Below are 7,165 nucleotides of genomic sequence, written 5' to 3'. Positions count from 1 at the left end.
TAAAGAACAGCTTGTGATTGTTTGGTTTCAGACGGTAAACAGTTCATTCGACACCGCTGAGAACTTACAGAGAAAAGCATTTCGCAAGCGCTTACGCTTTTTTTCTGGTAGGTTCTCAGTGCAGCAATGTGCAAAAACAAGCCTGGCATTTCTTTTCACGTATTAACATTTAAATTGTACAAAATTGTAAACAGTGACAAACTGGCCACAAGTTCATAAACACATACGGAACGCACAAAAAACTAATGTATCTACACTACCAGTCAAAAGTTTGGACACATCTAAATTCGTGCTGTTTTTTTTATTATTATTATTTACAAAAATAAATACACAATAATCTCACTGGAACAGGTGATATTGAGATGTGTCTGCTACTCATGCTCTGTAAAGCCTTCATAGCAGCTTGAATCTGAGGTGCTGTTAATTGGTGATTTTTGTGGATGGTAACTCTAAATGAACTTCCCCTCTGCAGCAGAGCTAAGCTTTGGTCGTGCTTTCCTGAGATGATGGTCTTCATGAGAGCCAGTTTCATCATGGTGCTTGATGTGTTTTGCAAACACACTTAATCATACTGTTCCAAACTGTTTTCACTCATCATTTATAGCACTTTATTCTATCTACAGGGTTGCGGGGGGCCTGGAGCATATCCCTGAAGACTTAGGGCACGAGGTGGGATACACCCTGGATGGAGTGCCAATCCATCACAGGAAACACACATTCACACACATCAGCCTAATCTGCATGTATTTGAACTGTGGGAGGAAACCGGAGTAACCAGAGGAAACTCCCCAAGCACACAGGGGCGGGAATCGAACCCAGACCCTGGGGGTGCAAGGCAAAAGTGCTGACCACTAAGCCACCGTGCGGCTTCAGCTGACATTTGTGTCTAAAAATAACAACTGTCATATATGGAATTAGGTAATTACGTAACAACAACAACAAAAAAAAAGTTAGTTGTTATTTTAAGACACAGAGGTTAGCCTTTCTGTAGTAGTTCTTGCAAGAACAAAGTATTGTCAAGTGGATTTGCAAAATTCTTCAAGCACCATAATGAAACTGGCTCTCATGAATGCCATCCCAGGAGGGCGAGACCAAAACCTACCTCTGCCGCAGACGAGAAGTTCATTTAGAGTTATCAGCCTAAAAAACGACCAATTAACAGCACCTTAGGTTAGAGGCGTTATGAAGTCGTTACAGAGCATAAGCAGCAGGTACACATCTCACCATTAACTGTTCAAAGGAGATTAATGCATTTTTGGACGCCTTTAGCATTCCTTTACAATGCAGAAAGAAATAAAAATCATGAACGATCATGGAGTTAGAAAGTGACCCCAAACTTTTAAACGGTACTGTATGTTCAGTGATACTCCAAATAATATACTTAAAAAGCATTTATTTCTGTATTGTGTTATATTTTTATACTAGTAAGTTGTGTGCTAAGTCAAAAGTCATGGAAGATGGCGGACTGGTGTGAACTTCAGCCAGTTCTGCTCATTTTAGCAGATCAGATAGAGAGGGATCATTTACCAGTAGACACTGTACTGCCACCTACTGCATAAGATACATATTGCACCATTAGACCTAAATCGATACCTTATGCGCTATTACTTACGTCTGAATTAAAAAGCAACCAATCGCACAGCTGGCTCCGTCCTATCGCTCTTGATTGACAGAACGACTCATTCTGCTGAAAAGTCGCATTATGAAATAAATAGGCCATCATGAAAAACGGGATTTGGAAATAAAAACTGACTTTGAAAAAATGACCTTTTGAAATAAAAACAGCGTGAATTAAATAAAATGCCTCTGCAATAATCTCTGTTATTGGGAAAAATGATGACCATAAAATATTATTTCATAATAATAAGTAAATTTATATAGCAGAGTGCAATATATTTCACAACAATAAGCTTTTTGTCAAAATATGTTCCATTATTTCACAATATCATTCTCATATTACATATCTGTGTCTTATTTATTCATAGAGTGTCCTATTTATATTTTTAATTTTGACCACTTTGGAGTTCCATACTTTAGGATTTCATTCCCAAACCTGATTTTTCCCCCTTGTTTACGGAGTGACATCACAACAACATAACTGCTCACAGCATTGGAAACAAACAAAGTAAAACTTCTTATTTATTTCTCTGTTAAGGCACTGTCCCATCAAGGTGACTATCAACCAGTAAGGTGAAGACTATTGAGTGCTTCCTATAAGACTCATGATGCCAGCTGACAGCATCTTTTTGAACTGCTGCTCATGCAGTGTTAGATACAGCATAACACACTAAAAGTAGAGTGCTATCTGCCCCTTCCCTCTCCATGAATTACAGGTATGCCAGAATATACTTTAGAATATACTATTTTGCTGCCTGGAAAACAAAATATATTGTATATTGTACTATAATTATGCTGAGATATAAATTGCTACAATTTGTAGTAGACAAATTTAAGAGATTTCACAAAAGTTTTTATAATTATTCCTGCAAATCACTTATTAGATTTGTCATTAATGGCAGTGTATAAATTTAAAAAGAGGTGTGCATTAGTGGCGCTTTCAAATTTCAGATTTTATTCGGCACATACACAACCATACACAGTGTAATAAGCAGTAAAATTCTTATATAACTGTCCGTGACTTAAAACAGAAAGGTTTAACTCCAATGAAAAAAATTGCACTAGAGTGTACACCCACTAACTCACTCTTCACCTATACCAGCTCAACATGTATATAGTGTCACAGGGGGCCTGGGGCCTATCCCACTAGACTTGAGCACACGGAAGTGTACACCCTGAATGGGGTGCAAATCCATCACAGGGCACACACACTACAGGCAATTTGGAAATGGAAATTAACCTAATCTGCATGTCTTTGGACTGTGGGAGGAAACCGGAGTACCCAGAGGAAACTCCCCGAGCACAGGGAGAACATGCAAACTCCATGAACACAGACCCGAGGTGGGAATTGAACCCACAATCTGGAGGTGCAAAGCGACAGTGCTAACCACTATGCCACCGTGCCACCACTAGAGTGTACAATTAAACTAAAAATAATTTTTTTTTTCAATTAAATGAATATGAAAATAAAAAATTTAGGCTGGAAATATTTTTTTTTTTTATAAAAGTTACAAAATGAAATAGAATTAAAATATAAATAAATAAATGATACAAGGTTTATAGACTGTAAAAAAAATTAATTGTAAACTGTTTAAAAATGTAATGTTATCGGAGTGTAAAAATATGGTGTGTGTGTGTGAGTAGTTAAAAGCACCGGTATAATTAAAAAAAAATATTTTAGAAGCCTATGTTAGAAATAACAGCCTGCGGTATTTATCAAAAAATTATTAGTTTTTTTTCCAATCCCATCATTTCATGCTGTGAGTAAGCTCAGTGGCTGTCAAGGAGATTGGATGATTAATATTACACCTGTTAAAAAGCACGTACATATGATTTACCATCATATCATTAGCCCAGATACTAACCACTGATACCAAATGTACTTTAGAGTTCCTGTACATGCGGAATGATACTCAACCCATAATATTTTCAATTCAATTCAATTCAATTCAATTTTATTTGTATAGCGCTTTTAGCAATTTTCATTGCCGCAAAGCAGCTTTACACAGTCAAAAGAATTATTTAAGTTTGTATGAAATGTGAATTTGTATGAATCAAAATGGTCAGTTTGTCCCTGGTGAGCAAGCCGAGGGCGACAGTGGCAAGGAAAAACTCCCTGAGATGGTAATAGGAAGAAACCTTGAGAGGAACCAGACTCAACAGGGAACCCATCCTCATTTGGGTGAAACAGAAAGCAGTAAATGATCTGCATTTATACAGTGTGTAGGGTGGGAGGCAGTTCAGCTATAATAGCTGATGTTAATTGATGTTAATATGGAGTCCAGGTAGTTATTGAAGACCCAGGTAGACTTGTAAGAAGTTCCAGTCATGAACTATCGAACTGTCAAGTCCCCAGAGAAACAGTTGCCAACACCAGTCAAGGCCAGAACCATTTTCTAGGTAGAGAGAATCATTCCCAGACACCAGACGCATCCCAGAGAGACACACGGGGCATCCATGTGACGAGATCCTTAGCCAGAAGCGGGGCACCAGGATGGGTCAGACAGGTCCGGAGGGCAGAGGGAGTCTGGATCACTGGCAGCTCAGGAACGACATGTGTAGCTGGACAGAGAGAGAGAAAGAGTGAAAGGGGGGGACAGGAGGAGAGAGGAAAAAGGAAGAGGGGAGGAAAGAGAAGAAGAGGAGAGATGGCAGTTAGGTATGGTCACAGTCACACAATGTATAATGTGAATGTATATTAACTGTAGAGTGCAAGCAGAGACTCCGGCAGGACTAACTATGACAGCATAACTAAAAGGGAGAGCCAGAAGGAAACACAAACATGAGGGCTTCCTGACATGTAAAGCAAACAATCACCTCACCGTCAGCAAACCTGAGTGATCAATGAGAGTAAGGAAGACAGCATCCAAACATACCAGTTCACCATAATACTCTACGTATTAAATAAGTCACCACCAGGTGGCGTGCATTTTCTGCTGTATGAATTCAAGCCTTTTGGTTGCTATGAAGTTTGTTTAGTCAAGTTTGAGGTATTCCCCATGTAGGCGGAGTGACATCTTTGGGTTTGGATTCTCTCAGTGTAAACTTCGAACTAATTTAGGACATGCACCGATATATTCCAAAAACGGTTTGGCTGTTTTTTTTGCAGCAGCCAAACCAAAGAGAATGATACAAACAAACCTAACCGTAACTGTAAATGGAGACACTGTTGCTTTAAATCCTAAAAAAAAAAAACAGACCACCTGTCCTCACTCACTCATATACACTTTTATTAAGCACTTTTTCCTTTTCAGGGTCACAGTGTATATAGAGCCTCCACCGGTGCATAAGGTAGGAATACACACTCTGTGAGATGCCACTTTATCACTGAGCACCATGCACACACTCATTTGGACCACACTCATTTGGACCTGAGGGATCGGCCAAGATAAATTAGGTCTAAATGAATGTATGCATGGTGCTCAGTGATACAGTGATAAAAGCTGGAGAGTGTGGAGGAGAACATGGGAACCATAAAATCTTACCAGGAATTGTTCGACAATGATCCATTTAACATTGTTGTGAATTTAAGTTGATTTCTTTGTTATTTTTATGTTCATTTTTAAAAGAACTGGCAAATAAAAAAGGTCTCATCAAAATGGAAATGATTTCACTTGTAAATGTCCTTAAGTAACAGTGCAATTCTTCCAAAATAGTACGTAAATGTACAGTACATAAACAAAGTTAACACTATAGTACTGCAACAACCTATTGCAGCTTTCTCTCATGTTCTTGGTTACTAAAACGGTGCAAACTAACAAATTTAACTAACAAATGGAAATCTAACAGGTTTGCAATATTCTGTGTAGCTCAAGGCCAATAACACACTGTATTCTGATCTGTGGTTAAAGCGTGCATGAGCACATTGAGCTGGAACTCAAGGCAGTTCATGCTACAATGCATGATTTAATCCCAGAGGAATGTTATCTAACAATAGCTAATGGACAAACCTAAATGTTTACATTAAAATATCTGGTGTGATGTTAAGATAAACTATTACAGATAAGTGATCTGAAAGTCAAAGAAATCAAAAATGATGTGTATATAAGTACATTACCTTATAAGATTTTATACAAAATCTTATAATACATTTTTGACATGTTAAAGTTTTCTGCAAAGTGTATTTTGTATAAATGTAACTTTTTATTTATATTACTACTTCTAGTGAAAGAAATTTACAAAATTTATATTAAATACGTATGAGTCTCAGCTGAACTTTGGAATGCATTTTTGCATGAAAAGAGGGTTGTGTAATTTACCTCTGATTACTTACATTGCAGTTGCATTCCGGGAGATAACCTTCACAGTCATTTGCCAGAAAACTTATAAAACAACCAAATCCCAGAATAATGTTCTTATATGCACCTTAATATTGATTAAAGACAGACTTGAAAAAAATCTGAACTGAAAATCTCTTTAATTATTTAATCAGAACTGTAATTTATAAATCATATCAAAAGAATTCTCCTTTTTTTGTTGTCTTCTCTTGTTTCCCTGTTGTCATCTGTACACACACCCACACAAACCATCAGGAGACATCCTTATCCATTTACACATCTGAGCAGCTGAGGGTTAAGCAGATAGTTTTTTTGTGCCTGGACTTGAACTCACTCTCTTTCTCCTCTCGCTCACTTACTCACACTCACTCACACACACACACACTGTACAAAAAGTACAAGCTTGAGAATTTAAATTGCCTTACAGGGAAAAATCCAAATAGGGACATGCTTTCAACTCCTTTACAAAGATGCAGTGTTTACAGACTGTCTTAAAAAACTTAAGGGACCCTAGGAAACGATTTTATTAATAACTAGTGCAGTCCGGCCCATACATTCTTTGCATGTGAGTCACACTGTGAAGCAGTGTGGAGGAATGGGTGGTTTGATTCTGTTTCTCATTTGTGTATATTTCCATGAAGGAGTGCTGCAGTGGAGGAGGGGTTCCTACCTTTTCTTTTAGAAATATCTGTCAATTGTGCAGATTTAAAAGAAAAGTAAAAAAGAGGCTACGTTAAAGAGAGTTTAACATGGACATGGGGAGGGAGAGGAAGAGGGAGCGGGGGTGCAGCAGCTAGCCTTGAAAGTGGAAAATGGTGGTTATGGGATTCCAGCATGGATGACTATGACTCACTGTTTATTGGGTTCGTTGCTACAAAAACACCACTGCACAACGTGTGAGAAGGAGAATAATCATATACCTACAGTTCCATGTCCATTTTAACGTATTTCTCTCTGAGCATTCTCATCTACCTTAAATTGTACATTAAAAATTTTTAATAAAGATTATTGTAATAATGGAATTAACAGTTGTCTATTGTACATATCACAGAGTAAAAAGTAGTAGTTGCACCAAATGTAGTAGTCTTCTAAAGACTTTTTTAAAAGACTAAAAAACACGTCTTTTAAAGATTAAAGCATGTTTTATGGATCATTAGACAACTGAATAAAAAAAATTGAAATGAATATTTTTTAAGAACTGTGCAAATTGGTCTAATAAACATAACTAAGATCATAACAAAACATACATGAAAAGGTACAAACAAAAGGAC

Source organism: Clarias gariepinus, chromosome 7, assembly GCF_024256425.1.
Source record: "Clarias gariepinus isolate MV-2021 ecotype Netherlands chromosome 7, CGAR_prim_01v2, whole genome shotgun sequence".
Classification (NCBI taxonomy): Eukaryota; Metazoa; Chordata; class Actinopteri; order Siluriformes; family Clariidae; genus Clarias; species Clarias gariepinus.
Note: the sequence above shows the minus strand (reverse complement) of the source record.